Consider the following 21803-nt stretch of genomic DNA (forward strand, 5'->3'; position numbering starts at 1 on the left):
CACAATCACAGTCTACTAGCAAAAGATACAAATCACCCGCAAAGAGAGACAAGTCTTGGAAGCCTTGAGTATGGAGGGAGTTTGTAGTTTGGATGTCACTGCACAAATGGAAGAAAACAAGCTACAACCATCTCTTTCTTGTTTTTTGTGAATTAGAACAGTTGAACATTGATTTTGTAGTTGAACATTTAGAGTTTGATCTTGTTTTTAAACATGTGGATATTGTTTTTTGATGTTGAACATTTGAATATTTTGCAAGTTATAATGCTGATCATGTTGAAAATCTCATGTAATGGAACATGGTATCTCTTTTTGGTAATTCTATTGATTTAGCCTTGTCTGTATATATCATACTTTGAACCATCCATTTCATTTATATTCAAAAGTGCAAAATGTACAGTTTCCTTCCAAAAATTAACGGAAGGGAAAAAGTCAGGACCGTTTGTGATGATTTACTTGAATTTGGCGCCAAATTGTTTTTAATAATGGATGAAGATTTGATTTCACTGCCAAAATCAACAACATATGAGTATTTTTCTTTTTTTTTTTAGGAAAATGAGAGAAAAGGTGAAAAAGCAAGTGGAGAATTTGATTTGATAAAAATACTCACAACTTAACAAAGTTTTTTAAACCAAAATAATAAATGGTAGACAATCTCAACTATTTATAGTGATTTTAAATCTCAAAACTAAAATGATACGTCATTCAAATCTCAAAATCATTTTGGTTAAAATGCCATTTTTTTCGTTCCTTTTTTAATAGAGCACGTGATGAAACTGTAAAGTGTCTCGCTTTCTTACATTTCTCTTGGTTTCTGAAGGAAACTGAACTTCACAGACCTTTTTTAATTAGCCTATCACACATCCTTCTTTATTTCTAAACAATGAGTTGAATAAATCAATAAAAACAATGAACATGATTAAAGATAGGTGTATAAGAGGAAAAAAACATAGTATGTGTTTTATCATTTTCGTTTCTTAAAAGCCACGTTCTCAACTTATTCTTAATTTGAGAACTTATTCTTAATTTGAGCAATGAAGTTGATACAACAGATTTGCATAAAATGAGTACCTGTGCGTTGCTGTGGAGTTTGAAAACATTACTGAATATGTAGATGTCTTGAAAAATATATGTGCCACAGAGTGGTATTTATACATATATTACATCCATGTGTTATGGAAGTGCTATTTACGTTCATATGTTACATGGAAAAAATTGGGAATGTTGGTATGCCATCCTTAAGGATTGTCTTTCAAAAGCTATGGCTCTATCCCAGAGATTGTTTTATGTTTACAACTATACAAAGTTAAAACAATCCGGTTTTGTTTCACTAAAGACACCCAAATCTGTAACTCCGTTAATGACGTCTCCTTCGTTTTGTACGACAATGTTGAACTGAAAATCAAAAGAAGAAGGAAATTAAAAACAGCATTTGATCACTTACGAATTGAATCACACTAAATTGCATATGAATTGAATTGAATGAAAATCTAAAGATGAAGGAAAATTTGTCATAATTTCGGTACACAAACTTTCACTATGCCAGATTTCATTTGTAGGCACCAAAACAAATTCATAAAATTAAGTTGGGTTTCTCATATTCTCTATTGGATCTTCACTATGCCAGATGTCTAAATTTTACATTAGGCGGGATTAATATGCACATCTCTAGCAGTATATAGTTCCCTAAATTGATTTTTACTCAACATTTCACAGTATTAATGTAAATATGAGAAAACATAACCATCCTTAATCACAAACAGAGCAATACTCCCAATGTCATGTATGTCACAATGCAGAATTCACTCAACTGAATGCGTTTCTAGTTGATTATATATCAAAACTAATAAACTATGAAGTATATGAAGATAAAATACATACCTGTCTAACAAAATCCCAGCATAAGGAGGCACATGGAAGTACTTAACGTGTGTTGCAACTGCCTAGCTGCTGAAACTCTTTCGGACCAAAGGACCCTGTAGACTACTCATTAGCAAAGACATCATGGTGGTGGTGCTGGATAATTCACACTAATAAAACTACAAAATCAATGAAAATTTTCACTCTGAAACTTGATCTGCTTTCATTGAAATAGAATCCAAGATCGTATGTGTTATTGCTAAAAAAAATATAAAAAAAAAAAGCAAAATTCCACATCAAGCAGCAGGTATAGTAACTCACACACACCATGCATACATAATGAATCACTTTCTTTTTAGCAAACAAAAAGAATATCGCGTGTTATGTGTAATAAGACGTCCAACACCAATTAATATTTAGCAGAAATGTAAAGGTTGTTCATGTAAATTAAAGAGTTATGAATTAATTATCAAATATAGTCATGATTAAGCCCTCCTCTTTAATTTTATGATTTATTGTATTTTTTTTTTTCCATGATAATGAGATACTCTCGTAGAAATTAGGGTCCACAAATTCGATTAATGGTTAAAAACAACAAACTAACTCACATCAATAACAGTAAACTTTCAAAAGTGCTTTGTGTGTAAAATATGTACACCAAGTGAACATCGAAGCAACTATCCATACATGTATATATATAAATAGAGGTAGAAATATTCGGACTTAGCAGACCCTCTGGAGAGAAGACCGGGTTCATAAGGAAGACCATTACAGAGATGCCACCGAACCGGTGAAGACTAACAAACTAAAAGCTTGTTGACATCAATGTAGCCATATAAGAGAGGGTTTTGGGTTAACATTTTGCTGTGTTTAACTTTTGATTAAATAACCGGTTGCTTGATACAATTTCTGTATGTGAGTTGTTTGCTTTTATGCTTTGATTGAATCAACTAAATTAGATAGTGCTGCATTTCTAGATGACCTCTCAAGCTTCCGCATCACAACTAAATTACATATATTCGATGCAGATGGCAATTTTAAACTTCTAGAATTGTGGAGTAGTGGTTTCTGAAGCTAACCATATAAGAAAATACGATTGGACAAAGTTGCATTCAAATTGAAAAAAGGAAAATAAGTCAGGAAACTGAATTTGTAAGGAGATCAAAGACATTTCGATGTGGTCATTTACACACAGCAATAGTAAAAATTACAGAAAACTATACCATCTCGCTTCGTTCATCTCCTGCAGGTGCTGAAATAGCACTTGGTTCGCGAGTTGGCGGTGCACAATCAGAGTCTGGAACTGTTGGAGGGCGTGAATGATTTTCGTCCCTTTCCCTGCTGCAGACAAACATCAAAACCTACAACCAAGTTCACCAAAAATGCACAGAAAAAAACACCACTACCAAACTCCCAAATTTAATCCAAGTATTCTACAAAATCTAGAAAGAAAAATACTAAATCTCAAATAAAAACGCCAAAAAGCTCCATAAGTTTAATGAAGAACCCTCCAAAGCTCAGAAATTTAAACGATTTTTTTTTTTTACAAAATCATGAAAATTTTACTAAAATTCAATCGTATTAAATCACAAATTTGAATAAGATCTTCACATGCAATGGGCCTAGAAGTATCTCGGATGATGATGAGTCATTTGAGACCAACATCGAGGCCAGACATCACAGGAATCGTCGGTGATTCCGATTACAAAAGTCAGCAACTTCGTGTTCTTGGATGAAGCAGCACGCTTGATTTAGCTTAGAGAAGTCAGCGGAAATGGTAGGGGTTTGTGAAATTTCGAGAAGCTGGTAGTTCTTCAACCAGGATCCTCGCCGGATGCATTCCCTAGGGATCCTAGGGATCACGCAATCCTGTCCGTTTATCGTATATCGGGCGGTCAGTTTTCGTTAGCTACTATTTATATTTGAATTTTAAATTTTAAATTTTAAATGATTTCTGACCGCATGATATATGATGACAGACACGATTGCGTGATCCCTAAGATCCCTAGGGAATGGATCCGGCGAGGATCCTGGTTCGTTCGTGAAATCACGAGATCCCATGAGGTTTCTTAGGCATCAGTCGGGAAGAATAGCTTTATTTTTGGTAAACAAAAAAACAAAAACAAAAACAAAAAAAAACAAAAAAAATGAAAAAAAAAATAAAAACACTACTGTTAGACCATCTTCAACTTTTAGATAAAAATTTTAGTAAGCTTTTTGTTAAGCGTACAAGTCCTAAACACTTACTATTTTTAGAGAAACTGACTTAGGCATCGGAGATCTACTAGCCAAACCCCCCAACCTCGTGAAGCGTGAGGTTTTGGTCTTTGATCAAAAGTGTTGATTGTTTTGTCGATACAAATTCGTCAAGACTGAAGACGGCGGATTTTCACTACCACAAATTGTTGGTTTCATTGAGAGCTTGATTCAAATACTAGAAGAAGACTCTCGCAATTTTTTTGGAATTTTCTGTTACGTTTAATTTCTCGTACGCTCCTAGTTATTGAAACTATTTCTAGTAAAATTCCTTGATTAGTCATTGGAGAAAGAATACACACACCTGGACACTTGTTCTGCCACCTCATTCTCACAACATTACTGGATCTAAATGGATGTATCAAGTTCAATACTGGCAGTTTGGATCGATATAAAGCACGACTTGTTGGTAAAGGGTTTCTTCAACAACATGGTATTGACTACCATGAAACATTCAGTCTGATCGCTAAATCAGCAACTATCTGACTCATTTTATCTCTAGCTCCCCAGTTCAATTGGTTGATTACTCAATTGGATGTCTCCAATGCCTTCCTTCATGGTACACTTCATGAAGATTTGTATGTAGCTCAACCTCAAAGATTATAGATCCTCTCAGACCTCATTTGTGTGCAAGCTTCACGAGTCTATATATGGTCTCAAACAGCGACGCGAGCTTGGTACGAGGAGCTCTATCGTAGTCTTGTAGCTCTCGGATTCCGTCCTCTATAGCAATTCCTTCACTCTTTGTCAAGGTTGATCACTCACTCACTTACTTTTATACTTGTTTATGCTGATGGTATTCTGATTACAGCTAACTCTTCTTCTCATTGTGAATTTTTTATCAACAAGCTCAATACTCAGTTTGCTATGAAGAATCTTGATCCGTTGCACTTTTTTCTTCGTATTCAAACTCATCGAACAGCGGACACGCTCTTCTTAGTTCAAGCCAAGTATGTCCAGGACCTCCTAACAAAAGCCAACATGTTAGATTCCAAACCATGTGCATCGCCTTCATCTGCTTCTAAACTTGCTCCTTCAAGGCCCTATCATGTACATCATTGGATGGTGTTTTGCAACACCTTACATGGACAAGGCCTGACATCACCTTTTTCATTAATCAAGTTTGTCAACATCTTCAAATCCCAGAACAACTCATTTCACAGCCCTCAAGCGGATCTCCGTTATCTTAAGGGGACTCCAGATCATGGACTTCTTCTCACCAAAGGCTCTCCAAATATCACTGCTTTTTCGAATGCCAACTAGGCTGGTTGTCCCATTGATAGTCTTTCTACATTTGGGTTTTGCATATTCTTTGGAAACAATCTTATTTCATGGAGTTTGAAGAAGCAACCAATTGTTGCTCGGTCTTCAACCGAAAGTGAATACCATTTTCTAGCCCAAACAGCTGCTGAAGTATCATGGATTTGCTACCTCCTCAATGACCTTCACTTCTATCTCCATAATCCACCGCTGCTCTTATTTGACAATCTAAGTGCTCTTGCTCTTGGTGCCAATCCTATTTTTCACGCAAGAGCAAAGCACCTCGAGATCAACTATCATTATATAAATACTAATGTTTCACTCTTTACGATTCGAGGTTTAGGTCTACCGTTCCTCAGCTTTGTTTTTCATCACTACCTTGCACAGGACTGTTGTTGAGGAAATGCATAACCTTATAATAAACTCACAGAATGTTTGGAGTTGCTTTTTTAGAACAGCAAAAAACGAGTGGTTTTCTGCTTTGTGTCCTCAACTTTGAGTAAGCATGCACCACCAACCAGTCCTTTGCATCTTCTACTATCTTTTATTTTATTTTAGTTTGCAACATTACTTCATCGATTTTTCGTACACGTTCAGATTAATCATAACAATGAAGTTTGATTTGGCTATATGTTTGCATTGGCTGTTATATTCCATGGATTGAGAAGTTGATTTGCTCCAACAATATCATTAGATTTCATGCGTATCTGAACAGAATCTCTTAATTCCATAACAGGCCGTGGACCAGCGATATCAGTTATCGAATTTGATAGCAGTATCTCTCACCAATAAATGGAATGTTGGGTTGCAACTTTAATTTGAATCTCTTCTCTTCTAATCTATGATCCTTATTCACAGCTCTGGTTTTAGACTACACTTTCCATAGTCTCCGTAAATTTGTACTAGCTAGCAGATTATTTATGCCCCTTCTTTTCATGTTGTAATTAGCTAGCTACGGAAAAGGATCCTTGCCGGATCCCTTTCCTAGGGATCCCGTGATCTCATCCGTTCATCGTAAATCGTACGGTCAGTTTTCGTTAGATACTATTCATATTTAATTTTAAATTTTAAATTCTGAAATGATTTCTGAACGCACGATATACGATGAACGGATAAGATCACGTGATCCCTATGATCCCTAGGAAAAGATCCGGCAAGGATCCTTTCCCAGCTAGCTACTGCCCAAGGAATATTATTCTTCTTATTTTATGGATTAAAAATTCTATTAAAAATAAATAAATTATACAATTGTTTTATAACATGATTTCCACTGTGTCCTACCATGTGTGATCCTGTCATATATTATCACACATAATAATAGACCTGGCATTTTAGACCCAACATGTTAACCCAACCCCACCAATACGTTAAATTAGCATTTGGGTGGATACTTAACGGGTCGGATCACACATACATAGATTGGCATTTAGACTGCACAGGTACCCTGTCGTGCTTCCTTTACACACAAGGTAAAACAATTTTTAGCACAAAAAGAAAAACAGAGAGAAGTTGGAGAAAAGAACATGCTTCCAGTTTTTTATTTTTATTTTAATATAAGCGAGAATCAGAAGGAGGATTAGACATGTTTACTTACTTGGAATAGGAGAAGTCGTGAATCAAGTTTTAGGAAAAAAAAAGAATGGGATTGTGATCAACTAGTTCCACAGTTTATCTCATCCCTAATTTTTCAAGGAACTCACACTTTTTACGTTTCCATATGTGCTAAACAAGAAAAGTTTCAATACCGATGTTTTAATTAACGAAAATCAGTAAAGAATCACAATAGTTCTAACTCTTATTCTTGGTAAGTAAACAGTTAACTTACAATTTACCTTGCGATATTTCAACTTTTGTAAACTTAATTGTAAATTTGAAATTTATTTTAATTTTATATCTATGCTAGAGAATCTGTCTGCTAGAGGGAAAGATATCAATGGAACCAGATGAAAAAAGAAGGGAAATAATCTATCTTGTTTCCTCCTCCTCAATGTCCTCGTTGATAGTGTGCAAACGAGTAAGTTTACATACTCCTACTTAAACAAGGAGTCAGGAGTCCATCTTACTAGTATAAATACCTCCTTCATGAACAATACAAGGCACGCAATACTTTGAGCTCTAAGTCGAATTCAATTGTACGAGTTTACCTTGACTATCGGAGGGTTTTTAGCCAGTACCACATCATTGTCTTTTCGCCTTTAAGGATTTCGCAATTAGTTTGTCGATTACAATTGTAATTCCAAGGAGTGGAAATTTTTGCTAGAACAATGGCGTCGAAATCGAATTACAACATTCCAGGGCAAATTCCTGAAATTGTGTCCTTGTATACATTTGACAATGGACCTAAGGGAAGAAGCAGTGAAAAAGCAAAGAGTAGTAAAACAGAAAACAAGGAAACGGGCTCCTCATCAGCCAATGAAAAGAAAAGCAGCTCTAATGAACGACATGCCACTACTACAAAGTGAATGTCCGAATCTTTTAGCAAGGAAAAAACGACATCAAAAGCCTGAGTTTAATTTTAGATACAATAAAATTGTAGGACCGATTTTAATCTTAATGCATTAACATCTTGAAGTATTATAAAATTTAACATATTTTTGCTTTTGTTTCTTTTTATTTGCAAATTCTCTTTGACGAGTGAATGTTTAGTTTGAATATTTTAGAATATATATTTGGTTTAATTTAATAAACATTTCACAATTGTTGTGGAATCAGTTAATATTTATGTTCAAAATGGGTCTTACATAAAGTAGAGCGCTCTCTCTCTCTCTCTTAAATAGGTATTGATTAGTTCAAGTGTTGCGACATGTACCATGCATAAATCGACCAAACCAAACCAAACCAAATCAATCCATGCAAATTCTTTGGTCTGAATTTTGTTTTTTATGTTAAACCGGACGAAATCGAACCATGCCCACCCATATGTTCACCAAGTGAAACCGTGAAAGGACCAAACCGTCATTCTCTCACCTTTTTGTACAACCAAAAACTAATCTGCATATTATCCTTCGAATGTGTTTACTTTTATCAAAGAGACCATGCGTGACACACACAGGGTCCTTGTTGCTGCTGTAAAGTATCCCCTTCATTGCTTCTGTTCTTCTCTTCATTCTCATTACCCTTCTTTGACTCACTCTTCTTCCAGTTTTACCCCCAATTTTCTGGGAAAGCAAATTCTATACTCTCGCCATGGGAATGGCAAATGAATTTTAAGTACAATTAGTGTTGGGATAAGGGACTAAATGTGTTGAAGCATTGTGCGTAGATGCAAAATAAGTATTTGCATAATATATAGTAGTTGTTGACAAAGCTATTTACATATAAAGAGTTGTTCAAACATTCAACAACTAAATCTCTTCTTAATGTTTAGCTTAGACGAAGTAAACACATCCTCTACAAATACAGAGAACTTAATCGTACAACCCAAAATAAAACAAAAATGCTTCAAACTTTCCTTCGTTTACGGCATTTTCTAGACAACCAAAAAACCCAGAAAACAAAAACCACAGAAAATGATCAATTGGGAGCTACATTAAAAGACACTGAAAAGAGGAAGAAGATTAGAGATTCACGGTTCTTACCCACATTTGAGTCAGTTTCTATCCCATGCAAAAAAAAAAAGGACACAACTACTTCAATTAAAAAATGTAATAAACAGCAACCAGAAGGCTCTATGAATTCTTGCCAATTAAAGATTATTACCTGGCCTTGGCGAAACAAGGCCTTCACATTAGCTTCCCAATCACGCAATGCAAAGTCTGTCCAACAACGCTCCGTCTAGGTCTCCTAATTTCAACCTGCAGGCCTGAACAGAAAACTCACCTATCAATCACGTGGATAAAGGGAAATGTATTTCTTTTTAGTTGATAACATTAAATCAATGTACCACAAAAGAATACAGAATACTCATGAACATATTCAAGTTAGCCTTCAGAGAAGTATTAAAGCGAGGCCTGATTACCATATTCATAGTTGTCTTTTTGGTTTCACTCATCTCAAGGATTCTTCATAGCAACTCAGAACCCACAGTAATTTTCACTTTGTCTAACAGGCTTAATTTAAGTATGATTAAGTTACTATCATACAATTTCGATGTCAATCGCTACCACTCATAAATGTACACTTTCTGCAATAACCATAGTTCAACAACTTGTCATTTACACTGCTTAACTGAAATTGGTTTACTTATCCAGACAGTAAGTTTGCTTTCATTTCAAGAGGGTTTCCAAGAGAATTCATTTAACATCCAGTGCTTTCAAATTTGATAAATGAAAATTCTTACTGAGCTATTAGTAAATATCTTGGACTTTTGTCTTCCGCAAAGAGGAGCTCATCTCTGTTTAATCACAAAGATAATGTCATAAGATGATCAAAGAAAGCAAGGGACACTCTGTAGTGCAAAGCAACTGGTTTACCTTCATCTATTTCTTCCAGCTCGCAGCATATATCCACATACCACAAAACCTTGCGATACTTTCTGAGGGCCATCTTGTAGTCTTGCTTCTGTATAAAGATTAAAAAACATACTATTGGATAGGCAAGTCTCCGCCCTTCGTGTTCACATTCTCAACTGAGCGAACCACACCCATGCCCTTGATCACCTTCCCAAACGCAATTCCCATCCAGATGAGAAGTCCAAGTGGTGGTAATGAAAAACTGAGAGCCACTGGTGTCAAGGCCTTTATTAGCCATAGACAACATTCCTTTTCTCTCATGCTTTATGTCAAAGTTTTCATCTTCAAACTTCAACCCGTAAATTGACTCTCCCCCACTGCCATTTCCAGCCGAAATGTCTCCACCTTGTATCATAAAGCCTTTGATAACGCGGTGGAAACAAACACACTGCAACCAAATGCAATGCAATTCTTATTGCAACTCCACCTCATTAACAAAATTACACATTCTTGCAAATGGACAAAGAAATTAACAAAAACCGGTCAATGTAACAATTAAAAAAACAAAAACCCACCAACGTAACAAAAAAAAAAACCAAAAACCCACCAGTGAAACAATGAGAAAAAAAAAACCAAGAAACAAAAATTGAATCTTTTGAGAGAGAGAGAGAGAGAGAGAGAGAAACCTTGTATTGAGCCATAGCTGATGCATGTGTAAAAGTACGAGTAATTTAGTCAATTTTATGGAAAAATGTCTACAAAAAATATCTAATTTCAAAAAAAAAAAAAAAAAAAAGGAAACGCAGACCAAAATAATTAAAGTTGGATAAACTCATTCATACCTCAATTTAATTTGCAGGTTAATTTTCTTGTTGAAAAACCTTGACCTGCAAAATCAGATTACATTCATCAACAAAAAGCAATGAATGTAAGAATGATAAAGCCACAAATCTCAGTTACAATTACAATAAGACAATAAAGTAAAAATAACCGTGTTCACCCCTCAACGAAACACTCAGAGAGTGAGCAAGCACACTTCCTATATTCATGAAACCTCGTACAAAGTTCCAGTTTTCAATCTAAGATCTTCCCAGCGGCGTGGTTGGCGGTGGTGGCCGTAGATCCATCTCTGTCACTGGTATTGGCAGCTGATAAGGAACAAAGTCATCAGAAACTCCCAAATTTACCATTTCTTAATTGAAATCCAGAAAAAAAAAAATGCAAAATTTAAGCAATGTAGAGAAAACCCAGATCCCACCCCAAACCAACGCAAAAATGAAAGAGGAAAAAAAAGGGATATTCAAGGAATCCATCATACCGTAACCGGAGCGAGGACGCTTTCCGACGGCTATATTCATCGCCGACGGCGGCGGTTGCTAGCCGTCATTATACCTCCAGTACGCATCCGCCATGTTTGAGTCTTGTGACCGTCACTACTTGCTTAGTTTGTGGGCTCCATGGCGAGAGACATGGGAGCGCGCCGAGGAGAGGAAGATTGTGGTTTCAGTAGAGGAGAAAGAGGAACTGAGAGGGAGGAGAGCGCAAACAGGAGTCAGTAGGGTAACCAAACAGGAGTCAGTAGGGTAACCATCTGCTTTCCTTTCCACGCAACTTTCATCTTCCTCGACTCTCCACACAGCCGTCGTCCCCATCGAATGCAACCTATCTCATGGTCGGCCAACACGTGTATAGGAGGGCAACCAAACTTACGGACAAAATTACCCTCCTAACTTTTAAGAATTACCTTTCCAACTGAGCCCAAATCTAATCTTTTTTATTGTAAATAGCGTGAAATCGAGTGGCAAAGGTTGACTGCAGCTCTCCTCAATTTTAGAATGGAGAAAGATGTAGAGTTTGTTGTAGCTCAAGCAAAAAGCGTTATTCTGTAATCAAACCAAGTATTAAAAAGGAAAAATATAGGTTTGTTTAGTGTTATATAAATGCAATTTGTGCTGCAAAAGCAATTATTTGTGTGATCTACGAATCCTCCATTTCGATATCAAACCCCACAATATTTTGCTAGACCAAAACTTCACACCAAAAATCTCTAATTTTGGTCTGACCAAGTTATGTTCCAAGGATCAAAGCATAGTGTCAATGACTACAGCGAGGGGGACCATGGGCTACATTGCACCCGAAGTGTTTTCCAGGAATTTTGGAAATGTGTCTTACAAGGCAGATGTTTATGGTTTTGGAATGCTGCTGCTTGAGATGATAGGAGGAAAGAAGAATATTGGTTCAACCACAGAGGACACGACCAATGAAATTTCTATCCATAATGGATTTATAACGTTCTAGAGGAAGGAGATGACCTACGAATCCATATCGGGGAAGAAGGGGATGGTAAGATTCCAAAGCAACTTGCAATTGTAGGGCTCTGGTGCATCCAATGGTACCCGGTGGATCATCCTTCCATGAAAACGGTTGTTCAGATGCAAGGAGGAGGAGAAAACTTGAGGATGCCTCCTAATCCTTTTGTTTCTGCAGGTCTTACACAAACATCACAGGCAGGCATCCCCAAAAGGCACCTCCTAGAGTTAGAAGCAATTGCTGAATTAGAGTAAACATGTAGATGTATACCACCAACCGGTAGTTCATGGATGAATTCAAGCACAAACATTTGTTAGTGTATAAGCCATGAGTTGATTACATTAGTAGTAATGTCTTGTATTTAGTTGTGTAATCACTTGAGTTATAAATTACCAAGTGTAGTGACATGTATTGTAATTGTCGATGTCTAGTGACATGTATTTGAATCCTAGAATCTAGCTAGATGTGTGGCTGAGATCTCATTGGTGTAATGGTGAGAATCCAGCTGCATGGCTGGTTTGGTATTGCTGTGCTTTGAAAAAAAGCTGATTCTGCTGTGCTGTGAGAAGAAGCGGCTGTGAAATAAAGTAGCAGAGTGTTTGGTAAACTTTTTTGTAAAAGTGCTTTTGAAAAAAAAAAAACAGTATTATAGTGTTTGGTAAACTTTTATGTAAAACAAATGTGAAAAAAAGCCGATTTTCAAAGCTGGGTTTTGCAGCTTCTTGTTTTTGGCTTTTTTTCACCCAAAACTGTGAAAAAAAGCTGAAGCTGAATGTTTACCAAACACAAAAACAGCTCCCAGCTTTTTTTTATACCAACTTTTTTCAGAATCACCTCAGTACCAAACCAGGTCTAAGTGTTATGCAGTGCACAATTTCGTGTGCAAGAGAGAGAAATAGAAATATATCCCTCTATGTATTTTGCAGAGAGAACTATCCATCATTCTCTCAAATTCTTCAGTGACTGTTCACTTTCAGTTTTTTGTACACACACACATCCAAACTTTAACAACATTTACAGCCGACAATTTTTTACTAATTAAATCCCTTTAAAGTGAGAATTTAATTATTATAACATTATTGCACTTTCTTAACAATTTGATATTCACCTAGTTGATGATGAACATGTTAGCTCGATGTTAGAACACATTGGGTTCAATTTATTTTCTTTAATATCACCTACAGTCACAGACGCCTCTTGTGGGCACAGAGAAGGCCTGAGAAGCAATTGCAGACATTCAACATCTCTTCCAAGCATTTCGATGACTTTGTACATCGAAGGGCGATCACTTGGTTTCGTTTGAATACACCATAATGTGGTTATAATTAACCATCTTTCTCTTCCTCCTCTGTAACTCATTTTCAGACACCAATCGTTAGATTTCACTTCATATTTATACGACTTTAGGCCTTAACGACTGTACATTGCACTGCCATTGTTGAAAAGGTCTACTGGTTTTATCTATTTTACTGTAACATGTTTTGTGAGGTTGAATTTTGTAACACTATATTTTTTACCTGGAAACTATATATACGTATCACTTATCTTACTGCATAGCATGTCATCCCCACCCAAGTTTTTCTCTTCGCATTTAGTATGGTATACCAAAACTTGCCTAACAAAGCCAATTAATTCATAAGCAAAACTAATTATTCGGCCGAACTTTACTTCGAATGCTAGTCAGATGAAACAATATGAATCGTAAACTAAATACAATAGTTTTGGATGTAGTTGGACATGCGCGGGTGCTTGGTGAATCAAGAAACTTCATGGATCTGGGATACCCCATGGTCAACACGCATACAATATAAGTTAGGAATGAAGACTGTTGTATCAATTGGCTATACCAAAAGAGTTTTTGGCATCTGGAGGATTATTCTTACATAGAAAATTCCAAAGATGAGAAAGTTGAACTAATCAAATTTTAACAAGTTTGAAAAATCAACTATTTATATATAAGAGGATCCTGATTGATGTGTTACGTTGATTTGAAGAACAGTCTTGAAGTTATGGAGTGAGACATTCATTTAAAATCAACTATTTATATATAAGAAGATCTTGATTAATGTGTTACGTTGATTTGAAGAACGGTCTTGAAGTTATGGAGTGAGACATTCATTTAAAATTAGCAAAAGAATGTAACAATTAGAAAAATGGTTGTCTAAATGGTGGGGTACTTTTACTTTTTAAGTCTTTAAGGAACAAGAGTAGCAGGTTTCAAGTTGGAAGAATGCAATTTTTACACAATTAGGACAAAGAAAGAAGTCTTACCTTGTAAGCGATAGAGATTCTTGCGTATGACTTACGACATCCCACACTTTTTTTGCGAGAGTGGGCCTTGGTGATACAAAATTACAAGGGGGATTTGTGTGTGTAGCCGATCTAGAGGTCATACACCAGATTAGGATTTCCTTTGTTACGTAACTCCATGAGTCCCATAAACTCATAATGGTTTGAACCAGTTCAATGACACTTCAACGTCTGACTAATGTTGTAAGAGGTTTGCAACAGCCAAATATCACCTTAGTTTGAGATAAAACACAGATGAAAGAAATTTTTCATATTTTATTTTACTTTTTTACTGGTATGACGAAATGTATGTCAAAACAAATCAAACTATTCTATTTCTGTAAAAATACCCAAATATGAATGAAATCAATTGCAATCGAAGACTCATAACCAAAGCATTGCTTTTATACTAAAAGGTATGTGTCGATTGAACTGACTTTTTGGCGACATATGATAAATTTTTTTTTTATTTATAAAAAACTGATATTTTTAAAATTATGGGTCAATTTTTTGTCATATTTGATAAATACTTGCGTACATGTGCCATGAACGTCTTTCTCATATGTTGGGAGTTACCGGATATGCTGGAATCAATTAGGAAACGTTTAATTAGGAAGATATAGAGGTCCTACAATTAATTCTGAAGTATTGAGCAGCTCCATGTGCAGGAGGTGGAATTTGCCCATGTGTCCCGTCATTGCAACGGAGTAGCCTTAACATCCTGAACGACATCATAAGGGTACTCGTTGAAAATATGTATTTTGAGACGAGGACTCTCCAAATATCGTTCAGGATGTTTTCCTACAAGATCTTGAGTATATTCCTTCTAAGTTCCTATTATCATTTCCACTTAATAAAAAAATAAAAACTTCTTAAATGAACCGATGAAGGCACTCAACAGGAGAAAATTGATTTCTAAACTTACTATAATGTGGAACAATAATCATTTTAACAGTCCCTCTAAACCCTTTATTTTGAATGGAAGTTCTAACATAGTTAGCAAAAAGAATCATTGCTTCACATCACCACACGGATTGTTAGTTTAGGAACTAAAGCTTTGATTAAGCTAAAGTTCAAGAACCACTGCTTCAGTTACCTCACTAAACAAAATCATCCCAAAAATTCAAAACTTTATGCAAAAACCACAATAAAAATTTGATTAGGAGTTCAATACCAAGACAAATAATTCATCTATAAAATTTAAGGTAAGTGATTTTCACACAATTTTTCTTCCGTTGCACAACTATGTTTATATCTAGCCGTAGAAATAAGTCCACCAAGGCCACAAATCCCTTCCAATAAGTCCACCAAGGCCACAAATCCGAGCTTTTAAAATTTCATCAAACGGTTACAAATAGGAGCTCACTTTAAAATTTATAATAATTTTAGCCGTTGGATCAAATTACCAAAAGAATAACCTTGTCTCACTAGATATGCGTTGAAACTTTAGTCCACAAATCATCTCCATAGCGTAAAATGGCAGGTTTGTGACAATATTAACCCTAACTATACCTCACAATTTTTATTTGATTACACTAGCATCCCTTGATGTTTTCTCTGTGAGTAATGTTAGGAAGACTAAATTTGTAAACTGTGACATCCCGTCCCGGGATTATTAGAACGCACGTGTGAAATTACATTATGTGAAATTACATTATTGCCCCTAGTTCGTTTATGTCACGTTTTTGGTTGTTTTGTGTGGTGTGGCATGTGTTGGACCACACACACACACACACACACTGTCACACTCTCCCTCTCCCTCTGTCTCTGTCCCGTGTGTCTCTCTCTCTCCCTTTCTTCTTCTTCTTCCTTCGACGTACGGACAAACACCAAAACCACCCAAACCATCACAGATCGAGGAAACCAAGGACACCATTGAACTCGTGAGGTCGAGGCGAGCACAGTCATACCATTTTCAGGTGAGAAATCCTTCGTTTTCATGTCGATTCGACAATGGCCGATTTGAGTACTGTTCATGCAAAATTTATACATTGAGTTTTTGGGATTTCTAAGCTCGTAGGTGTCTTAGTGAGGTCCTAAGGAGCGTCGGAGTAGCTCGTTAGACGAAGTTGGACGTCGGGAAGGCCTGGTTCGAAGTTGGCCGAGTTTCGAGTTTGAGACAGGTATGATCGCGTAATTTTTAGCCTTTAAAAGTGGTCTAACGTGATTCTACTAGTCTAAGGCTTTCTTTTGGTCCAAGAATCATGAAAAATGGTTGAGAAACGAGTGAGAAAACAAGGTTCGAAGTTCTTCCAGTTTTCCGGCGCCGGCGACGGCACTGGAGACTGAACGGAGAAGGTGACGGAATATTTCGTCAATTCTGACGGAATATTCCTGACGCCGTTAACTGAATCCGTCAGTTTTGACGGAATATTCCTAACGGCGTCAGTGTGCGCCACACGTGCCTGCGCGTGGCCGGCGCGTGTGGCCGTGCCTTGGCCAGCGCGTGGGGGCGCGTGTGGCGGAGGAAAATTTTTCTAAAAATATGGTTGTGATCCTGAGGTTGTGTAGAGCACGTTGGTATATTCATTTGTCCATTTTGAGCAATGTATGAGAAGTTATTATGAGAAGTTGGTTATGTGCTTTAAAGTTAACGCTTTTTTAGTTATTTCGCATATAGGTGACACGTACCCCGAGGACGAGCGTTCGCACTCGAGGCAGGGGGCTACGACCCTTCCACTTACTAGTGAGTGGGCTTTTGTTTTCCGTATATACCTATATACATTTATATTCCCAGAAATTGATTAAAAAGGGTTATGTATGTTATGCCATGCACTTTATTATTATTATTTATGCATCATCACATGCATTATTAGTGGCATACATTTATATATGCATATTGGTGCTGTGGACGTGCAGGTAAGTGCCAGGTAAGTGTTATTCACGTTTATATTTCAGTAGTGGTTAGAGATGCTTAGAGAGCTCATAACCTGCACCCCCGGTGTTAGTGCTCCCGCCCAGAGTAGGGCACAGTCCTTCACGTGATGTTCACCTCCCGCACCACACGCTCAGCTTGGATCCAAGTTAGGTGCATAGGCCTGTCGTACAGACCACATTAGGTGGTTCCGACTCGTAGGTGACCCGCGATTATTCGCACAGCCTTCACGTGATCGTAGCACTAGAGCGTATATATATGTTACACCCAGGCCTGTCGTACAGACCACTTTGAGTGGTTCCGACTCGTGGGCAGGTTCAGTTATTGAGTTGAGATTTGAGCTCTAGATGCAGCCGTACAGGTCACGTTAGGTGACTCCGGCTGCCAGATGTTATGATATTGATATGGTTTATATCTGGGCACTTACATTCATTATGAGGCTTTGGCATGGCATATCTTGAGCATGATTGGCATACCCTTGAGCATGTTTGGCATATTTATACATACGTTTATATGTTTATTTTCTGGAAAGTATACAGGTTTTACGGTGAGGGGTTAGAAAGTATTTTGCTAAATGGTTTTCAAAGAGCTTTGTTTTTGCCCACTCACGCTTTTGTTTTGTGCCCCTCCAGGTTCTAGTTGAGAAGCAGTTTCGGTGGTTTTCCCAAAGGATTCTCCCGGCTTTTCTGACAGATACTCACCAGCGTAGGGTCACCTGCGGGTGTACTTTTGTCGCAACTTTCTTTTGGACTGCTGTAGACCTGCTCTGAATTTGTCATTAACTTACGCTAGCACTATTTAGTACCCTGTATGCTAGTGTTCATTTTATTCATACTTTTATATTACTACTTTATTAGCTTCCGCACGTGCACATGGCTACGTCACCTTTGTGTGACGGCCAGCACGCTCCGATCTCGGTCGGGGTGTGTCATAAACTAAATGATATGTCACCAATAGGAATGAGTACATTTATTAACGCTTAAGTAATAAATCAGCCAATCATCAACTTCTATGTCATTTAGTTTCCAAAATTTTGTCTACAAATTTAATCTCCCTACCATTACCCTTTCTGTGTTCACACAAATCCCTTGAGGTTTATAAAAATACCCCTTGAAGTTTCATATTGTTTGCATGGAGCCCATTCCGTGAAAATTTCATCCCAAAATGGATTATATCTTTAAAAAATTCTCCACAAATTTCTTATAGTTAATCACATAGATTTCACATAACCCCTCACATTCATTGTTTTTTCCACAAAACTCCCTAAGCTTTTGTAATTAAGAACTCCTAAAGTTTTAAGATGCTTTCATATATAAATCATTAATTATAATATAGCGTGACATAAGTTGTTCAAGAGCAAAAAGAAAATCTTTTAAAGTGAAAAAAAAAAAAAAAAAAACTTTTAGCTATTGCCATTGATGCTAGAAAATGGTTAGTCATCAAAGAACTTGTGTGGACACAAGTAGTTGAAACAGGTCAGATGAACCATATCCTAAGAGATAGGTTGGTTCACCTGTAATCGAGCTACATCCACTATGGTGTATTGAGATTTGTGTGTGTATTACAATAGTTTTGAGTCCTTACATACGTAGGGCAGCCTATTTCTCAAGGAAGGTCATGTTTGTGGCCTCATAGCAAAGGTGATGTGGACTCTTCCAATCCAAAAAATTTTAGTATGTTATTGTACGTATTAGTTAAGGACCTTAGGAATCTACGGATCGGAAATCTGATATACGGATTTTCCGGATTGAAGGAAATTGTAGATTATTTACCTTTTTTGTAGACGAAGATCTGACTGTTCGATCATTATGAATTACCATAAGTTGTTGTAGGTATCATTTGAGAACCTCAGAAATTTACAAATTGAAAATCCAACCTCCGGATCTTCCCGAATTGAATTTGTAAGTTTGTCGAATTTATAAAAAAATAAAAAAAGACTAAATGTGACATGGAGGACTATTTTTAGTTTTTAATCTTACGTATTATTGCAAAAATTATCTTATTTAGGGATTAAAATAATGTTCTTTTATTTATCAAATTATACATATACTAAAACCCAGTTTCGTAGGCACTGTTTTTCACTGTTATGAACAGTGAAAGGGCAGAAATGCCCTCGAGTTTCTTCACGTGTCTATGCTTCGACATTATGTTGCTAATCCATCTCATGTGATACCTCCTTAACCCTTGGAAATTAATCCAGATTTGACTTATGACGAGGAACCAGTGACGATACTTGATTGGAAGGAAAAGGTTCTGAGGAACAAGACGGTGAACTTAGTAAAAGTTTTGTGGAGAAATCATTCCATGGAGGAAGCTACGTGGGAAACAGAAGATCGAATGAGGGATTTGTATCCTCGGTTGTTCTTTGATCACTAGGGGTTTATTATTTGGTTGTTTTAAATTTCGGGACGAAATTCTATTAAGGTGGGTAGGTTGTGACTGCCCGTCCCAGAAATTTTAAAAACGTACGCGTGAAAAGACGATTTTGCCCCTAGTGTGAATTTTCGTTGTGTAGTTATTCTTTTTGGCTTGGTGTGGCTGGTTTTGCACCACACTCACCCTCACTGTTTTCTCCTTTCCCTGCACCTGTCCCGAGTTCCCTTTCCCATCCCATTCTCCATACAACGTACGGACACACACACAAACCCATCAAACCTCCATAGATCGAAGAAACCAAGCACATATTCAGGCTCGTGAAGCTCGTAGGAGTCCAACCATACCCATTTCAGGTAAGAATACCTTCGTTTTCACGTCAAACTCACGATGCCCGATTTTGGTACTGTTCATGCATACGTGATTTCTCACGTTTTTGGAAATTTCAAGTTTGTAGGAAGCTTGGTGAGGTCCCTAGGAGGCTCGGGGTGGTTCGTTTGAAGGTTTTGGACGTCGGGATCACGAGTTTCGAGGTTAGCCGGAGTTGGGGTGATTTTTCAGGTGAGATTTTGTGGATTTTAGTACTTGAAAGTAGTATGATTGTGTTCCTCTCGTTGTAAGCTTCATTTTGGTACCAATTTTGTGAAATTTGGGTGAAAAACGAAGAAGTTACAAAGGTTTGAATTTTTCCCGATTTTCCAGCGCCGGAGGCTTGTCGGAGAAGACGACGGAATATTCCGTCAAATCTGACGGAATATTCCTGACGTCGTTGACGGAATCTGTTAGGAATAACGGAATATTCCTGACGGCGTCAACTGACGCCGTCAGCGTGCCAGGCACGTGCCTGCGTGTGGCCGTGCCTTGGCCGGCGCTTGGGGGCGCGTGCGACGGTGAAAAATTATTTTAAAAATATGGGGATGTTCCTGAGGTTGAGTAGATCACGTTGGTGTATTCATACACCCCATTTGAGCATTGTATGAGAAGTTATTTCTAAAGGTTGGTTATGTGCTTTAAAATTAACGTTTTTGTAGTTCTTTCGCATATAGGTGATACCTATCTCGAGGACGAGCGTGGTCACTCGGGGCAGGGGGGCTACGACCCTTCCACATACCAGTGAGTGGGCTTTTGGTTTTCCGTATATACCTATATACTTATATTTTCCCAGAAATTGAGTGAAACGTTTATTCGTTTATATGCCATGCATCATATTACCGTTGTTTATGCATTGTTAGTTGCATTATTAATTGTTTATATATATATATGCATATTTGGTGCTGCGGACGCACAGGTAAGTGCCAGGTAAGTGTTATTCATGTTTACATTCAGTAGTGATTTTAGATGCATAGAGAGCTTATAACCTGCACCCCCGGTGTTAGTGCTCCCGCCCAGAGTTGGGCACAGTCCTTCACGTGATGTTCACCTCCCGCACCACACGCTCAGCTTGGATCCAAGTTAGGTGCACAGTCCTGTCGTACAGACCACTTTAGGTGGTTCTGACTCGTAGGTGACCCGCGATTATTCGCCCAGCCTTCACGTGATCGTAGCACTTGAGCGTATATATATGTTACACCCAGGCCTGTCGTACAGACCACTTTAGGTGGTTCCGACTCGTGTGCAGGTCCAGTTAGTGAGATTGAGATTTGAGCTCTAGATTCAGCCGTACAGGTCACGTTAGGTGACTTTGGCTGCCAGATTATATGACAGTGATATGTTTATACCTGAGCACTTGCATTTTACTTTGAGATGTTGGCATGGCATATTCTTGAGCATGATTGGTATATATATGTATATCTATTTTCTGGGAAGTATACAGGTTTTACGGTGAGGGGTTAGAACTTATTTATTAAATGGTTTTCGAAAAGCTTTGTTTTTGCCCACTCACGCTTTTGTTTTGCGCCCCTCCAGGTTCTAGTTGACTAGCAGGTTTGGTGGTTTCCCTAAGGATTTTCCCGGCATTTCTAACAGACGATCACCAGCGTAGGGCCACCTTCGGGTGTACTGTTGTCGCATCATTTTCTTTTGGACTGCTTTAGGCTTTATGCTCTGAACTTAGCGTCACACTTATGCTTGCACCTATTATCATTTTATGTGAAACCAGTTTTAATTATTCGTATTACTATTTTCCATTATTATTTTATTAGCTTCCGCACTGTGCACATGGTTACGTCACTTCCACGTGACGGCCAGCA

At 37.4% G+C, this 21803-nt stretch overlaps 2 long non-coding RNA genes and 1 pseudogene across 3 annotated transcripts; all 3 read right to left on the reverse strand.

The window, feature by feature from the left end:
• Positions 1-1181: 1181 nt before the first annotated feature.
• On the reverse strand, positions 1182-3197 carry LOC125479092. Of its 2 annotated transcripts, none has more exons than XR_007259809.1 (3): positions 3084-3197; positions 1882-1976; positions 1182-1370 (listed from the first exon to the last, which is right to left on the reverse strand). It is a non-coding gene; the product is annotated as an uncharacterized LOC125479092 (long non-coding RNA). The 2 variants fall into 2 exon arrangements; XR_007259808.1 differs by having other exon boundaries at positions 1182-1395.
• A 5474-nt stretch (positions 3198-8671) lies between these two features.
• Positions 8672-10239, reverse strand: LOC125479091 (annotated as a pseudogene).
• Positions 10240-10526: 287 nt separating this feature from the next.
• On the reverse strand, positions 10527-11328 carry LOC125479093. The gene is made up of 3 exons (XR_007259810.1): positions 11086-11328; positions 10759-10902; positions 10527-10654 (listed from the first exon to the last, which is right to left on the reverse strand). It is a non-coding gene; the product is annotated as an uncharacterized LOC125479093 (long non-coding RNA).
• Between the last annotated feature and the right edge of the window lie 10475 nt (positions 11329-21803).

Source organism: the organism of the source record quoted next, unplaced genomic scaffold, assembly GCF_019419815.1.
Source record: "Pyrus x bretschneideri cultivar Hongxiangsu unplaced genomic scaffold, Pyrus_bretschneideri_v1 Contig274, whole genome shotgun sequence".
Classification (NCBI taxonomy): Eukaryota; Viridiplantae; Streptophyta; class Magnoliopsida; order Rosales; family Rosaceae; genus Pyrus; species Pyrus x bretschneideri.